The sequence below is a fragment of the Caretta caretta genome, chromosome 7 (genome assembly GCF_965140235.1).
Source record: "Caretta caretta isolate rCarCar2 chromosome 7, rCarCar1.hap1, whole genome shotgun sequence".
Classification (NCBI taxonomy): Eukaryota; Metazoa; Chordata; order Testudines; family Cheloniidae; genus Caretta; species Caretta caretta.
The window spans coordinates 42,752,539-42,770,745 of record NC_134212.1 but is presented as its reverse complement, the minus strand read 5'-3'; the positions used below and the strand labels follow the sequence as shown (position 1 = coordinate 42,770,745).

The window sequence follows — 18,207 nt, the reverse complement described above, 5'->3', positions numbered from 1 at the left end:
AGCTTCTGCCCACCTCTTGCTCAGTGGGAGGCCACTCCACCTCACTACACTGGCCTATGATTAGAGGTCCTATTTTCAATCAAAGTATGCGAAAGCCCTACTCTATGACTGGCAAACAGGGAGGAAGGAAAAACCACTTCCCTCTAAGTCCACTTGTTTTTAGCCTAGAGTTACAAGCAATAAGCTGGGAAAAAGAAATAGGGTTCTTCAGAGGCTGAACATGGCAACTTTATAAGGTTATTGAGGTGAAAACAAACAGAAGTTAAAAGCGGAAAAGCTAAATAAGGGGCCATTTCTCATTTTGAAACACCTACTGAATGCTACAGGAATTTAGTGGCGCAGAGGATGCAGAACTTGGCCCTAGCCCCTCAAGAGTTATTTTTAGACCAAGTGGGTGCTTAGTTTATCATTTGTAGAAGTCTATTTTAAAAACAGTCTAATTTACTAGAAACTAGAACAGATCATATAAATATCCACCCCTTAAATATCAGATGAGTTTTTAAAACTGTGTTTTAATCAGTTAAATTAATATTCTGAATGTAGATTATAAGAACATTTAGTGGATAATGTGCAAGAATTAGAATATTTTTCTGGTAAACACAAGTGTTTCACTGCTGGTGCATTAATAGAAAATAAATAAGTAAATCTTTCTGATAAGCATGAGAGCTTTCCCAATGCAGCCATTTCTGGACCTGACACTGTTATTATCTTACCAGTTTAACCTTTTTCTAATATTGCTTAATTTGAACTGGACGGCCATTTTTCTAAAGCAGGCTCTCTCGTAAATAGAGTAATACTTTGTGTGCTGTGTGTATTAAAAAAAAACTGCTGTGTGCACAGACTGCCACATCCAGAAGTGTACACATGATATTAAATTAGTACAGGTCTCCATTATATGTTTGGCACTCTGAAATACAGGCGAGTTATGCTATGAATAATGTAGAACAGATGAGATTTGTTTTTCCCCCAGAAAAGCGTGTGGATAGGTTCTATTTCTAATGTTCAGACTTCAGACTAACAAAAACCCTAATCAAGAACAGAAGTCTTGAAAGCGTCAAATAGTGATACAGCATTTAATAGCTCATTCTAGAACGTAAAACCCCAGTAAGAGTTGGCTTTTGAAGAGAGGTTTTCAAACTGGGGTCTGTGAGCCAGAATACTTGCTGGTGGTGTGCTGAGAGCGGTTTGGTTATATGATGCTGGCTCCTCATTTCCAGCTGCTAAACTCCAGTAAAACCGTTAAATATGTATTAAATTCTTTCCTAATTACTTTTCCATTAAGCAACAACATAACCCATAGATATTATACACGGTCTACAGCCTATATAAAATTAACAAGTACAAAGAATGTCACATGCCAGGTTTATGTACCAAAGAGAGAGACAAACTAATTGCCATGAAACTCAAATCACTGTCCAGTAGACAGACTCTCAAAGAAAATTTTATATACCGCTGCTGCTTCAAACCTCCTTGGTTTAAACTACACTATTCTCCTAACAAATAGATGCACATGCTATACATTGTGACTGTTTCTCTACATGTAATGTAGATGTTCACATGCTCCAGTTCCTTTCCCTGCTGCTTATGTACCTGTCAAGTTCATTCACACTCTTCTCCCTGCATGGACAGAATTGGCCTCTCTGCCATCTACTCACATAGAATTTCCAAGTGTGCATGCATAAAACAGGTGTCTCACCAACCATTAACAAACAATAAATCATAACAAATCCATAAATAGCACTCACTAAGGGAGAGACAGGATCTGCTTTGCAGAATTACACACACACACACACACCTTTAAAAAACTAAGATTGCCTATGCAACCTTAATTTGGCCAATTTGTGCATATGCATTATGATACAATCTTCAACTATGTGATCACATACTACTTTTTCCACAAGTCCCTGCAGGATGGACACTGCTCACTGAATGTGTAGTTATTCAATATTTCTTTTATCCTCCTCATTCAATATGTGACCCCCCTGCATTATCTACCACACACCTTTCAGATTCTGCACTGAGTACAGAATTTATTAATTTAGTTGTGTGCTTTTCTATGATGCTGTCATCATATTACCTTAAACTCTTTACAAATGATAATGAGTTCATTCTTCACAACACCCATGCGAGATTGACAGAAGCATCAACTAACCTTTTTCCAGGAAGCAGGGGGGCGGGAAGAGATGGGCACAATTTGAGAGAATCGATCCTGATTTTTTCAGAGTACTTAGCATTGTATAGCATTTTATATGGTCAGAGCAGAGATCCCATCGATCTCAGCTGGAGTTGAGTGCTCAGCTTCTTCTGCAAATCAGACCCCAGGTATCTCAAGAGGTACACAGAAAATGAACATACAATGGCCACCCATGAGAAGTATGATTTAAGTGACTTGCTCAGCATCACACAGGACCTCCATGGCAAAGACAAGACGAGAATCCAATTCTCCAGGGAGGTGTTAACTGCAAGACCATTCTCTACCTTATTCATCATCTTTCAATTTGTGGAGCTGTCATAAACATACAGCTAAGGGTAGCATAAAATCCCTCCTTTACCTGTAAAAGCTCAAATAACCTGGTTGGCACCTGACCAAAAGGAGCAGTAAGAAAAGAAGATACTTTCAAATCTGGGGGGTGGGAGGCTTTGTTTATGTTCTCTTTGTTTGTTCTCTCTCTGGATGAGAGAGGGACCAGGCAGGAAAAAATATCTCCTAAAAACCTACCTGAAATGAGCATCTAAGATTACAAAAATTGTAAGTAAAGGCAAGGAAATTCATGAGATAATCTTTTGTTTTAGCTTGTGAATTTTCCCTATGCTAAGAGGTAATTTCATTCCTGTTTTGTAACTGGAAGCAGAGTCAGAGGGTAATCCTCTGTGTTTTAAATCTTTTTATTTACCCTGTAAAGTTACCTTCTATCCTGATTTAACAGGTGTGATTCTTTTACTTTTTTTTTAAATAAAATTCTTCTTTTAAGAACCTGATTGATTTTCAGTGTCCTAAAAACCCAGGGATTTGGTCTGTGCTCACTTTGTAACCAATTGGTTAGTATATTATTCTCAAGCCTCCCCAGGAAAGGGGGGTGAAGGGGTTTGGGGGAATATTCTGGGGAAACAGGGACTCGAAGTGGCCCTTTTTCTTGGATTTTTATCTAAATCACTTAGTGGTGGCAGCAATACCGTCCAAGGACAAGGAAAGGATTTGTGCCTTGGGGAAGTTTTAACCTAAGCTGGTAGAAATAAGCTTAGGGAGTCTTTCATGCGGGTCCCCACATCTATACCACAGAGTTCAGAGTGGGGAGGGAACCCTGACAGAAGCAAACAAAACAGGGGTCCTTCAGATAACAGCATTATTCACTACACATCCCTGATTCATTCCTAGAACAGTCTGTCTTGTACATTTAATGAGGCAGTGGTCCTGTGGAATTATACTACATAATTATGTAATTAAACTGTACATAATGCATATGCAAAAAGGCCAAATTAACGTTGCATAGGCAACCTTGGTTCTGGCATTTCCTAATTTTTGAGTGCTTAACACTTTGCAATCTTAACATTCTTTTAATGCAGATTTTAAAATGTTATTTCCTAAGATTTTTTTTAAATAAAAAAATTAATTATATGGATTATTACTGACCCCCGTCTCCCAACAGGTCCTCAGCATGGTTGAGATCTTTAGACTCAGAGCATAGTGTTCTACCACTTGCACTAGGTAACGGGCAGCAGTAGAAGGCTGTTATCTTATATGTGGCCATGTCACTAAGGGAGGATGGGGACACATACTTTGCCTGTGGATTGCACAGCTACTTGCTAGACAATAGAGGAATGTGGAGACTCAGAAATAATGGGTTCAATGTCAGTTCCATAGGAGAGTGTTCTCTACTTGTAACAGGCCCTTCTGCTGCTGCTCTCCCTATCCCCTTCTACTCCTATTCCTCCACAGAACCTGCCAGTGTGCCTTCTCTTGCTGCTATCCCTCCACTTCTGTCCCAGTCCTTTCCCATTCCTCCCCTACTCCTGTCCCTAGTTCCTGCCCATGTTTTCTCCTCCCTTTGCTCCTGCCCCTCATCTCCCGCATCTTCTCTCCCTCTCTAGTCCTGCCCCTTTCCTCTCCGTTCTGAGCTCCTCCCCCTCTCCCAACTTTGCATCTCTTTCCCCTACCCCTGCTCCTGTTACTCATCCCTCTGCATTCAAGTCATTTAACTCCTCCTCCTTCACATTGCCTAGGCACCCGCAGGTGGAGCACTGAAAGCACATAAGAGACGGTCCCCCTGCTATCAGTTCTAGAGTCTGGTGCGACAGCAGCTCCCAGTAGTTTGTAGGAGCAATGGCAGGGAATGTCTTCCTGGGACCAGTAGTCCTTGGATGGAGTATGCTCAGTCACTCTGTGCAGATGGCACGCATGCAGTCCAGTGATGACATGGGAGTTGTGGTGGGGATGAAGTATGCTCAGATGGAATCTTCAGAGAGTTTAGCTGCAAAATTCTAAAAAAATTAATGTACAAACTGGGATTTTCAGAGGCTCAACCCTTGGTCAAATTTGGGTGAATTTTCTCAAGGCAAGCAAAAGGTGCATTCCTGACATTTGGAAGACATGCCTCATTCCCCCAACCTGCACCTGCACCAGCACCATATTTCAAGTCCCTGCTCCAAAGTATGGAGGCACCAGAGCTTCTCATCACAATCACTGTAAACAATTTTTTTAACATGAGCAAAACAACATATTTTCCCTGCACCGTTCTCAGAAATGGAACAACCATTTCAGCTGAAACATCCCTCCAAAAAAATCAGCCTTGGGCAGATACCCAACATGGAGAAATTCAGCCCAAATGACTTAAGTTTACCAAAGTTATCAGCAACTGAAAACAGAGTCTTAGAATGGTAAGTGTAAAGCAACCTTAACTATAGGCAACACTATCTGTAGCATTAAAAATATATAAAAGACACAAGATCTTAAAAATCTAATGAAACATAAAAGGGAATGGCAAAGCACCGTAGAGATTACAATACAAAATATTTTAAAACTTAAAAGTAGTACACAAACTAATTTTTCCCAAGGGCAGACTATGAACTTTAGATCGTCGTTCCAAGGATGCTTTCTTTAATTGCTTTGAGACAGACATTTCTGGTCAAATCATCCTTACCCACTCCACTCTCTGTGTTCATGAAAGGTTTCAGAGGAACAGCCGTGAGCAGAATTGATGTTTATGTGGTTCAGTCATCCAAAATATTCCATAGTTCTGCTTCCATAGGAAGAATATGATAGAGCAGATGTGGTTTCTTCAACAGTGGTTGGAGAGTAGTGTTGGGGCAGCAACTGCAGGGGTGTCACTTATTGGAAATTCCTTTGCAATAAATAGAGAAATATTACCATTTCTAGGATGTCTGAAAATGCCTATAGAAAATTAAAGTTAGTCTATAGATATTCAGAATAATGTCTATATACCCCCATTAAATTTCTATGGATCCTAATTATTTCTTCCCATAGAACTTTTCCTATAAAGGTCTCCTTTCCTCCAATGGTTATGTTCCCATGAAGTTGACCTATACTACCAAACAAAGCATCTGAGTGTAGCTGTAAACCTTTACAAGAAGGCATGATCTTATATAGGGTGTCCTTCACTCATAAAGAATCTGAAGAATCACCCTGAGAAACTTGACTGCTTTATAGAATATTATTTGTGTAAAAGTATTTGATTGAGCTTTTAAAATTACATTGACATATAAAATGCCAATCAATACAGCCAGTAAAAAATTATACAAGTGAAATGTTGGAGAACAGGTATAAATGATCAAGATGCGTGCTGACAGAATAGAGGAGTTACAGCTACACAAACACATCTGATGGAAAATACTTTTCCTGTAGGCTATAAAATTCATCAAGTTTATAATTATCTGTTTGAATGAGATAAGTCCATTTCCACACACATTGTCACTGGGTTGGTACAAAGTATATATAATTTGGAAGAAAGACTTTAAAAGAGAACTATTTTTGTCCTTTCTTCTGTGAGGTACAGTAAATGTCATTTTGTCATTGGGCTCTATGAACTCAGGAGAGATCAGCTCAGTTATTTTCTTTAATCAGTGAATACTTAGTTCCTCCTTCCTCAAATAGTTCAGTTTATCTAATACAAGCAGTGAGTTGTTGCATTCCTCTAACACTTGCTCTGGTCAAATACATTTCCATTGATGCTGTTTGCTTCTGTAGCTAGAGTGACAAAATACATATATGATATGATGGCTCTCTTTTTCCCCCAAAGCCTTACCATACACTTTTTTAAAATGGTGATTCTCTCCAGCACAGACTGTCACTTTGAAATTCCCTCAATGGATCTATTAATAGCGATGCTTATGGTACCTAGGTTACATAACCATTACAACATTGTAGGGATTATCAATGAGAATGATATAAAGCAGGCTAGGCAGGGGGAGTATTATGTAAAAGACACAAATGTTCAGTTGACTTAAGATCAATTGTAGGACTTCATGAGTCAGGGGCACAAACAGAGCAGCTCCGGAAGGAGCCTCCAACCTTCTGCAAGCCACAGAAGAGCTCTCTCAGTTTTGGGTGCAGAGTAAAACTTTGCCTAAGGTTTGGGGTTTTCCGAAGAAGGGGTTTGATTCAGGCTCATTTTCATGAAGGGTTAGAAACACTGTGGGGGTGCTTAAACTTTCTTTTCTGCCTGAATCTTGAATATCTGAAAAATTGAAGTGGGAATCAAAAAGCTATTGGCTCCATAAAATGTTATTCATACGAAATGTCTTTTTTCATGTTTGCCTTGATGACAGGCACTCCCTAATGTACCACTTTACGTAGCTGGTCACTCCTCTTACCACATAGGACTTGGAGGACCAAGTTCAGTTCTGAAAGAAAGGGAGCACAGCTCATATAGAAGTCAATAGGAGCTCTACATGTTTACACCAAGGCTGAATTTGACTCAGAGCCCTGTCCCCAAATGCATGTCAATGGAAGTTCTTTGCACAGAATGATGTAGAGAATGTGCATACAGGATGGAAACTTTGATTTGTAGTTTAAATGGTTGAATGCAAAACAGTTTGACTTCCATAATGTTTAATGCAATCAGTGAGGATTCAGGCAAGTAAACTATGTATCAGCTAATAGGATGCATGAGAGCATTCGGAGTACTATTTGAATAGAATCAAAATATTTTAAAAATATAATAAAAAAGCTCTTGCAGCTGCTTCAGATATTGCTTATAACTTTGAACTTCATTCCTCATTCTAGGTTATTATATTATTATATTATTATTAATAAACGTTTCTATTGTGGTGGTCCCAAAAGGCCAATCAGGTCAGGACTTCATTGTACATGTAAATCATATAGTGAATGACACTCTCTCAGAGAGCTTACAGTCTAAGGCATAATGGGTGGATCAAAGCCTCCTTCAGTGGGACCACATAAATTAAAATCACAAGACTTGCGATAATAAAATCACAAGACTTGCAATAAAATCATGAGACATCATGAGACATACCTTCAATCAAAATCCCAGATCCAAATACCATCATCTTGGAGAAAGTCTAGGTCCAAATTCTGCAGCCCACCTCTCTTGACACGTGAGATTCTGATTGTTCTCTTTTATTCTAAGGTGCATAAAGCACAGATATGGGAATACAACAGGGTCTTGAATTTTAGGATAGCAGAAGTGACACCATATCAGCATTTATATCCAAAGCTATGTTGATGTTCAACAAATCAGATGTAGTATGAAGCAAAACAAATTGGGAAGTTGTGTTTGTGTTGAGAATAGCCAGCGGGTGATGACCATGATTTAAATACAAGAATCTCTCCTGACTTGATATACATCTCTACCCCGATATAACTCGACCCAATATAACACGAATTTGGATATAATGCGGTAAAGCAGCACTCTGGGGGGCGGGGCTGTGCGCTCCAGCAGATCAGCGCGTCAGCGTGTCTGGCTCCGACACACTGCTCTGGGCGGCGTGTTAAGGGTGCCAGGCCGGGGCTGAGAGGTTGCATAAGGGGCAGAGGGTTTCAGGGGGCGGTCAGGGGACAGGGGGGGTTGGATGGTTCGGAGGTTCTGGGGGCGGGGCGGTCAGGGGATGGGTAAAGGGGGTGTTGGATAAGGTGTGAGAGTCGCAGAGGGCCTGTCAGGTGGTGCGGGGGTAGGATGGGTCTGGGGTTCTGAGGGGTCAGTCAGGGGGCAGGAAGTGACTATTAATAACGGAAATGCTTGAGGTCAAAGCAAGTTTGATATAACGCAGTTTTACCTATAACACGGTAAGATATTTTGGCTCCCAAGGCCGTGTTATATCAGGGTAGAGGTGTATGTATCCAAGTAAACTAGCAGCTAGACACTTGTGCATGAATGCATTTTTGAAGTCAGACACCTGACCATCCTGACAAGAAAAGCCATCCTATAAATGTGAAGATCTATTCATATTAATCTTTTTTGAAAAGAGGGCTGTAAGGCTCCCAAGAATGTGAACCCGTTCAACTCCTTTTGCTTCCTTATTTTAACAAAAACAAAATTTCAAAGGCTATATACTTTTCATGAATGTGCTTCAGAACGATTTTATTCTTTCCACACAGATAGTTTACTACATCTTTTGCATCAGACTCCAGGAGAGTTTGCAGATACATCTATCCGTTTATCTCCTTCTGTGAAGGATACGTTTAATCCTGATTATTAAATGTTTTTCCTAGACAAGAAGTTGGTGAAGAAATGTAGATTTTTTGAAGGTGTCTCATGATTTAATTCTTCGTGACAATTTACTTCATGCTCAGAAAAGCTGAGGTTTGGAGAATGCAAAGGATCTAAGAGCAAGGCATTCTTGAGCAGTGTTTCTTGCATGCAGCCACTAGTGGATTGTTTTGTGGCCATGACAGCCTCCAAAGCTTGGGCAGAGATTAGAGGGGCAAAGCAGTGGCACAATCCTGCAGTGCCCATCCTTGGTGTTTTTGCTGCATTCCCAGCAGGGATCAGTGCTCTGCACCACACAGCCTCCTCGGGAGCTCTGGGCAGCACCTCTGGAGACACGTGTAGCTGGTGTGCACAGCACCAGAGGTGGCTCTTGTCAGTGGAAGTTGCTGTGGTCTTCAGTTGCTCCTCTGGGCAGCTCCCACCCGGCTGGGGTACAGGGAGCCTGGGATTCCACAGGCAGCTGGTGAGTTCTCAACCCGCCTTCCCTGGGGAAGGCTCTCTCTGAAGGGCCACAGGAGGCAAGAACAGAGAGACAGATTTGTCAGAGTGGCCACCAGCAAGAGTTGATGGCCACACTCTGAGGCCACCCAAAAATTTGTTGTGAGAATTCCTGTTCTAGAGGTTGCACATTCATCTTACGAGTCTGATGCATCTCCCTCCTGGAAACTTTAATTCTACTGGATCACATGTCGATATTTGATCCTTCAGTGAAGTCAATGAAACTTCATGTCAAAATATCAGGATTCTTTATGTGGTGCTGTAGGACACATCTGCCTAAGGATTTTTCGGCTGAGTGTCTTTCCACAATGAGGCCTAATCTGCATTAGAAAAGATTTACAAGAATAGCTATATTGGCAAAGCACCCAAGCATAGATGTAGCCTATACTGGGGGAAAAAGTGCTTTTGGCAATATAGATAATACCAGCTGATTGAGTGAAATAAGTTATACTGACAAAAGCATCTATATGCCAGTATAACTGCATCTACATCATGGGGTTTTTTTATCACTGTACAAATGTCATTAAAAAACCCCACCCCAACGGACATTATTATATCAGCAAAAGCAGTAAGTGTAGATGTGACCTGATATATGAAACAGAAAAATATTCTCATTCACTTCAAATAAGATTCAGATAATATCGCATGGTTGGATCCTAATCTCAATTTACACTGGAGAGAGGGGGCAATTCCACAAGTGCGGTAGGTCATTACAGCAATACACAGGAGTCAGGGATCCCACACAGGGGCTGCATATTCAATTAAGACTATTAAATATGGCTCTGAAGGGGTTCCTTGGACCGCAGTGCAAAGGAGGAGTTTGTGGACAGGATAGCATAATGAATCCACTGACCTGTCTACCTGCAGAATGAATGGCACAATAGAAGTGGAAGCTACTGTGGCTTATGGAGGGAGTGGGGTGGAAAAAAAAGATCTGCTCCATATCTTTATAGGGAAAGAATTCCTTCCCCCCACCTCAGCATTCAGCTTATTTATTTGAATTGTATGAAGGTATAAGGATTTCATTTTCAAAGCTTTACCATAAAGGGCAAAATAAATTGTCTTCTTTTTGGTCACTTGATCATTTTCAGTCCCCAGTGTCTCTCCAACACTTGGTGGAAAAATTGTAACAAAGCCACAATTGATGGATAATTCAATCATACGTACTGGTATATATGCTAGAGGGATTTTTAGGTTCAGATAAGGCTTTTCCCTGAGGAAACCGTGAACTTGGATAGCTCAGATGATTGTTGTGTTTTTTGTTTTCTTTTTTAAGGTTGGGGGAGTGATGCCTGCATGCAGCTTCTGAACAATCAGAGGGAGATTTCCTGCTATAAGCGCAAGAGTGCATTTGCAGTGCTGCTCCACCACTTTCAGGGGATTAGGTACTTTCCAGAACAAGGGGGTAGTTGAAGTTAAAAAAAAATTGTTGTGTTAAGAAATTAGTTTTTTTGTTGTTTTTTTAAATGTTGGAGTGTGGGAGGAACAGTGTAGTACTAAGCAACCAGTTTATTGATTGATTAAAAAAAAACTTTTGGCAGCAAACTTGGGGAACTCATAGCAAAGCCCTCATACTCTAGGTTTCAGAGTAGCAGCCGTGTTAGTCTGTATTCGCAAAAAGAAAAGGAGTACTTGTGGCACCTTAGAGACTAACCAATTTATTTGAGCATAAGCTTTCGTGAGCTACAGCTCATTTCATCGGATGCATTCAGTGGAAAATACAGTGGGGAGATTTATATATACAGAGGACATGAAACAATGGGTGTTACCATACACACTGTAACGAGAGTGATCAGGTAAGATGAGCTAATACCAGCAGGAGAGCGGGGGGGGGGGGCGGGGAGGGGGAAGAAAACCTTTTGTAGTGATAATCAAGGTGGGCCATTTCCAGCAGTTGACAAGAACATCTGAGGAACAGTTGGGGGGGGGGGGATAAACATGGGGAAATAGTTTTACTTTGTGTAATGACCCATCCACTCGCAGTCTCTATTCAAGCCTAAGTTAATTGTATCCAGTTTGCAAATTAATTCCAATTCAACATGTTTATTCCCTTCCCCCCACACACACACACACACAGTTCCTCAGACGTTCTTGTCAACTGCTGGAAACAGCCCACCTTGATTATCACTACCAAAGGTTTTCTTCCCTCCCGCCCGCTCTCCTGCTGGTATTCGCTCATCTTAAGTGATCACTGTCCTTACAGTGTGTATGATAACACCCATTGTTTCATGTTCTCTGTGTATATAAATCTCCCCACTGTATTTTTCACTGAATGCATCCGATGAAATGAGCTGTAGCTCATGAAAGCTTATGCTCAAATAAATTTGTTAGTCTCTAAGGTGCCACAAGTCCTCCTTTTCTTTTTCCTCATATTCTAGCAATTCTAAGGGAAACTGTTCTGAGACTTCTGGAGAAAATAAGGTCACATGTAGATGACCAATTAATTGCCTTCCTTATACAAAATTGTTCTTTACTGCAGGTTTTTCTATAGACAACTAAAAACCTGCTCCTATAAAGCTACCTATCTTCAATTAACTACAGTAGATATACTAAACAAAGGAGCATTTAGTGACTGGGTCTCTTGAGTCCAACAAACATATTAAAATCCTTTTTAGAAATGTCACTGTCATTCTTCACTTTCTAGTTTCAGGCTTAGTCTCCCTCTGATCATTCCCCCTGCTCAGTGTGTGATTTTACTAGTTTTAACCTCATTTCAGCCCTAAACAAAACTTTGTATTCTCTGGTAAAGCCTAGATGTAGTAAAATTGAAAGTGTTAATATTCTTTCTACATACTTGCATTTTATTTCACCTGTTCCCTCATTCTTCTGGAGTATATTTTCTGCCCTTTCTTTCATAAAGTCTTAGAGCCTGAATCTGTTGCCACTGCCATTGAATTCAATGTGGAGCAGTACTGAGCCTTCAAATCAAGTTTAAATGTAACTTCAACCCACAGCAAACAGTGGAACTCTCAAGAGACAGACCAAGGACTGTATGGATCTGGATCCACAATTTGCCTCTTAGCCCCCCTTTGCAGAATAAGGTTGAGGTAGGGCATCTAGGGTTGCCAGGTGTCTGGTTTTCAACCGGAATACACAGATGGAAAGGGACCCTGGCAGCACTGGTCACCACCACTGACCAGGCTGTTAAAAGTCTGGTCGGCAGTGCAGCGGGGCTAAGGTAGGCTCCCTGCCTGCTGTGGCTCTGTGAAGCTCCAAAAAGAGCGGCATGTCCCCCCTCCAACTCCTATTGTCCCCAGCAAGGAACTGTGGTCAATGGGAGCTGCTGGGGCAGCACCTGCGGATGAGGCAGCACCTGCGGATGGGGCAGCACGCAGAGCCATCTGGCTGCACCTCTGCACAGGAGCCAGAGGAGGAACATGCTGCTGCTTCCAGGAGCTACCTGAGGTAAGTGTCGCCCAGACCCTGCACCCTGACCCTCCCCCCCACCCCAGCCCTGATCCTCCTCCCACCTTCTGAACCCCTTGATCCAAGCCCAGAGCACCTTCCTGCACCCCAGATCCCACAACCCCAATCAGAGCCCTCACCCTCTCCACACACACACATCCCAACCCCCTACCCCAGCCTGGAGCTCCCTCCTGTACCCCAAATCCCTCATTTCCAGCCCCACACCAGAACCCTCACCCCCACCGCACCCCAACCCCTACCTGAGCCTAGAGCCCCCTCCCACACCCTGAACTTATCATTTCTAGCCACACCCCAGTGTCCATATCCCCTCCCACGCCCCAACCCCCTGCCTCAGCCCGGAGTACCCTCCCATACTCCAAAAGCCTCGGCTCCACTCACCCCCCAAGCCTGGAGTCCCCTCCTGCACCACAAACTCGTCATCTCTGCCCCCCCCCCCAGAGCCCACACCCCCAACTGGAGCCCTCACCTGCTCCCAAACCCCTGCCCCAGCCAGGTGAAAAAGAGGAAGTAAGTGATGGTAGGGAGAGGGAGAGACAGAGGAAGGTGGGATGGAGTGAGCACGGTATGGGGCCTCGGAAATGGGGTGGGGTGGGGCAAGGGTGTTCAGTTTTGTGCGAGTAGAAAGTTGGCAACCCAAAGGGTAGCATGGATTAAGTTTGTGCTGCTGCTCGTGCTATATTTGGTCTGTGGATACATGGAACACCTGAGTTTGTGATTTAGCATTCCTTATGACCCTCCTGTGTTCACTTTAATAAATTATATTGGAACATCATGGCTTGGAGAAACTGAACTGGATTCTCATTTACACTGAGTTCACTTGGCGCATTAATAGAGGTGTGTAAAGGGGCCTGAATGTAAATGAGAATCAGGCACATTATCTGGAATACAGAGCTGATAACTAGCTAAATACATTGCTACTGCACTTAGGCCCTCCTTCAGGAGTATAGTCTTGTTTTTAAAAGTGACGTAGGCTCCAAAGTCACTTTGGTGTTTATGAAAATTTTCCCTTATATACTAAAGATTTTTAAATAAGTTTGTCATTTTAACTGAATTTTCATACACACACAAGAAATGCTGGGTTGGCAAAATTTAGAACTTGATATTACTGTAGATAATTTGCTGTAGAAGAGCAATTATGCTGACAAGTACAACAGTGCACAGCCGTAATTTTTATCAACATAACCAGTAGTAACAAAGCTCTTTCGTTTGGTTCGTTTCATCAGAGTTTGGTTAAATACCTCCCCAACAGTAAATTAAAAGAGCATATGTCCAGGAGTGGTATTGAGTGAAAGCCAAAGAAGAGCACAATGAATCCTCAGATAGGATCTTCTTTGAAAGCTTTGTCCCTTATGAAAAGATCTTACAGTACTTAGAGAATGAACATCCTTTCTATTATAGTTTTAGAACAGCCTACATAATTCTAGTGCAGGGACCAATTTTTTCCCCTAAAATTTGTAGGATACTCAAAAAAGTCTAGTGGATGGATTTCAGAGTAACAGCCGTGTTAGTCTGTATCCGCAAAAAGAAAAGGAGTACTTGTGGCCCCTTAGAGGCTAACCAATTTATTTGAGCACAAGCTTTCGTGAGCTACAGCTCACTTCATCGGATGCACCACTGAATGCATCCGATGAAGTGAGCTGTAGCTCACGAAAGCTTGTGCTCAAATAAATTGGTTAGTCTCTAAGGGGCCACAAGTACTCCTTTTCTTTTTGCGGATACAGACTAACACGGCTGCTACTCTGAAACCTGTCACTTAATCATTAAATTCTTGTCAAGTAAATATCCTATTGAAGTGAACTGCAGTTTTGTCTGAACAACAAGTGAGTTACAACTTGAAGTTCTATCCCCAATTGTTAACTCAGTGAGCCAAATTCTGCTCAGTTATACCGCTGTTTCCATGTAAAAGCAGAAGAGGGGCCAGTTTTTCCTAATCAATTGGTTTTACATGTGAACCCCAGACCTGTTGTTTTAACTCCATTAGTGCAGTAGCTAGAAAAGTACTACATTTCTGACTTCATGAGTGCTCTCCATTCTGACCTAAACATTGTAGCATCCAGTATATTTTCTGTTTTTTTAAAAAACTACATTAAGACGTCAGGATCAGATTCTTCTTTTGAACAGACTTTCAGGTACAGTATCCTGAAATAATCTAAGGCAACTGGATATGAGTTTTCTTAGTTCAATATGTGTTTAGAGCAACAGAAATAAAGGGCTATGTTTTAAAATACAAATAGGCTTGCAAAAGGTGCAACTGTAAAAGCTTGTATTTATGTATGCAAGTTGAATAACTGCACTCCAAAGCTACTTAGGTGTGCCACTGTCCACTTAATTTCTAATTAGTCCAGTCTTATTATTGTGCATGTACCTTTTGCAGATATAAGTTTTACATTAGAAGTTCCAAAGCGAAGAACTGTTAAAATTTTGATTGACATATACTTGGTGGAAATATAGTTAAGGGGTTCCACAAAATTATACCTCTAATGCTCTCCAAAGAGCAAATCAACTACTGAGACATCAAACATTACACAGTCTGAACAAGCTCATTGGCCGTTTACAACTTAAGCAAATAACACTTTCCAGAATTTAAAAAATAAATCGCTCTAAGCACAGTTTTAAAGGTCAACCAGCTGTTAGCTTTCAGTCAAATCTTCAAGGGACCTGATATGTTATGGCTAACTCATCCCCAAATCCACTGGTATGTATCTTTAATGAGACTGTCTGTATGCCCAGTCTTACTTTAAGTATTGCCAACCCTGTCTTCAAAAATCATATTTCAAGACACAAAATCATGATTTTTAAAACAAGTAAGTTTTGGGTTCTTTTTCTTTGCATTTTGATTTGAGGCTTTCAAAGTACATTCAGGTCATGCTTTCAAGCTTTTCTCCACAGCAATGAGGGCTAGAAATATACTATTCATATATGAAAGCAGAGATTCTCATGTAACCACTTGTCTCCAGCGGTTTTAAGAATACCGAATATCATGATTCCAAATAAACACAAGAGTTGGCAACATCATGTGCTGCAACAAATCAAGAAAAGAACCTGCTCTGACCATTGTTTCAATGTCTTTAAGATGAAGCCCCTAGATTGTGCTGTATGGGAATACAAAAGTAAGTTATATGAAAGAGAAAGTTAAGGGATGACTTGATTACAGACTATAAGTGGCAGTAAGGATCAAATATTTAATAATGGACTCTTAGTCTAGCAGAGAAAGGTATAACAAGATCTGGCAGCTAAATGTTGAAACTAGAAAAAATTGAGAGTGAAAATAGGGCATAAAATTTTAACAGTAAGTAATTAACCATTGGAATCACTTACCAAGGGTCATGGTTGATTTTCCATTACTGACCATTTTTACATGAAGATTGGATGTTTTTCTAAAAGATCTGCTCTAGGAATCGTTTTGGGGAAGTTCTATGGCCTGTGTTATACAGGAGGTCAGACTAGATGATCACAATGGTCCCTTCTGACCTTGGAATCAATTATTATTGTGTGTTTGGTAGTATGGAGAGAAAGAGGTTGGTTCGAGACGCAGAATTTGGATCCAAATGTGAACTTCCAAAAGTTATGGATGATTTAATTGCAGCATATTTTGTTAAGGGTTATGATGTTCCCCTCTGGTATTATCTGGACCGGTGATCTGCTAGGTCATTCCAATCCTTGATTCTGGGAGTCAGCCTTACCCTGTTCTTCTGTCAGAACCCCCACTCCTGTGCTGTTCACGCACAGCCTCTAGCATGTAAGCTGCTCCTTGGTTGTGCAACCAAATGACAGTAGCCAGTATCTCCGGTTCCAGACACAACCCCTAGGAACAAGAAAAGGAGTACTTGTGGCACCTTAGAGACTAACCAATTTATTTGAGCATAAGCTTTCGTGAGCTACAGCTCACTTCATCGGATGCATACTGAAGTGAGCTGTAGCTTATGCTTATGCTCAAATAACTTTGTTAGTCTCTAAGGTGCCACAAGTACTCCTTTTCTTTTTGTGAATACAGACTAACATGGCTGTTACTCTGAACCCTAGGAACCTCTGTCTTGCAGTGTCCAGTTATACCAGTTGGACGCTGCAAGCTCATAGGAGTTTGTCAATTTAACAAAGAAAGTGATATGTACCAGGCTTGTTATCCCAAGGGGAGTCTCTGACATGCTTCAAACCAAACGCACTGCTTCGGGTAGAATAAACAAAATTTATTAACTATGAAAGATAGATTTTAAGTGAGTATAAGTCAAAGCATAACAAGTTGGATTTGGTCAAATGAAATAAAAGTAAAACACATTCTAAGCTGATCTTAACACTTTCAAGACCCGTACAAACTTAGATGCTTCTCAACACAGGCTGGCTGGTTGCTCTTCAGTCAGGCTCTCCCCTTTGATCAGCACTTCAGTCACTTGGTGTGGTGTCTGTAGATGTATGTGGAAGAGAGAGGAAGAGCATGGCAAAGTCTCTCCCTTTTATCATGTTCTTTTTTCCCCTCTTGGCTTTGCCCCCACCCCTTCAGACTTAAGTGAGCATTATCTCATCACAGTCCCAAACTGGCCAAAGGAAGGGGGGTGACTCACTCGAGAGTCCAACAGATCCTTTTGTTGCTGCCTAGGCCAGCATCCTTTGTTCCTGTGAGGCTGGTTTTATCCCATACCTGCCCTGATGAGGTGTGAACTGCCTCTCTGCTCTTGGAGAGTTTTTGCCTGCGCTTATTTTAAGCCATGAGGATACATTTTCATCCTCAAATACATACATGAAATTATAAACCTATAACATTACTGTAACAACAAGGCCCATGATTCACTGAGCATTCTGAAGACACCCAGCATGACAAACTTTGCATTGGATACCACACAATCATTTTACAAGATGAACATGGGCGTGCTGGGTGTTCTCCCGAGGTACAGAGTGAAACTTTGACAGTGTTCTATTCCTCTGACTTATCGTCATTAAAAGTTTTGATTAAAAAAAATCTTTCACTCCGGTCTCCTCTTGGAGGCAGCCATCTTGCTTAGAAGGGACACCTGTGGCACTAGCAGCATTTCAACACGAAATAGTAACATTTTTTTCTGATTCCTTGATCAGGAGTGAAGTAGGACAGAAACAGATGTAAAAACTGGCATTCTCCTTGCATACTACCATTGTCATAGCTGACGGCACTTCCAGCAAAACAACTGGCATCAGCAGCACAGAGGCGGCTAAGAAACTATTGTTTTAATTAATTTTAAAAATACCAATTCCTAGTTTGTAAGAGGAATCAGTAAACTAGTGTGGTCATAATTAACTTGAACCATCAGCTGCAATTTAAACTGCCTAGACAGTCACACTAGAAATTGCTGAAGTTGACTAGATACAAGCTATTCCTCCCTATGGTGCTGTATAAATGAGTGATAAATAGATTCGACAAAACTTGGGAAAATCCACATCCAAACTTTGGGTTTCATTCTCTTCTCACACCATTGTAAGTCAAATGAGCCAAATTTGTTCAAGATTAAGAATAAAATTCAGCTAACTTTCTCCACCTCTAGAGTTCTCCCATGTTCTGTACTAAGGTTCCATAGCAAAGGCAAGACAAACTGTTCTTGTAATATATTCAGGAAAGAAAAACAAAGATAGA

At 41.2% G+C, this 18,207-nt stretch overlaps 1 long non-coding RNA gene across 1 annotated transcript in view; it reads right to left on the bottom strand.

The window, feature by feature from the left end:
* Positions 1-18,207, bottom strand: part of LOC125639484 (uncharacterized) — a 44,545-nt gene that overhangs the window by 19,894 nt on the left and 6,444 nt on the right. Inside the window, exon 2 of the long non-coding RNA XR_007357499.2 lies at positions 5,139-5,339. This is a non-coding gene — a long non-coding RNA (uncharacterized LOC125639484). The remainder of the gene's footprint in view (positions 1-5,138; positions 5,340-18,207) is intronic.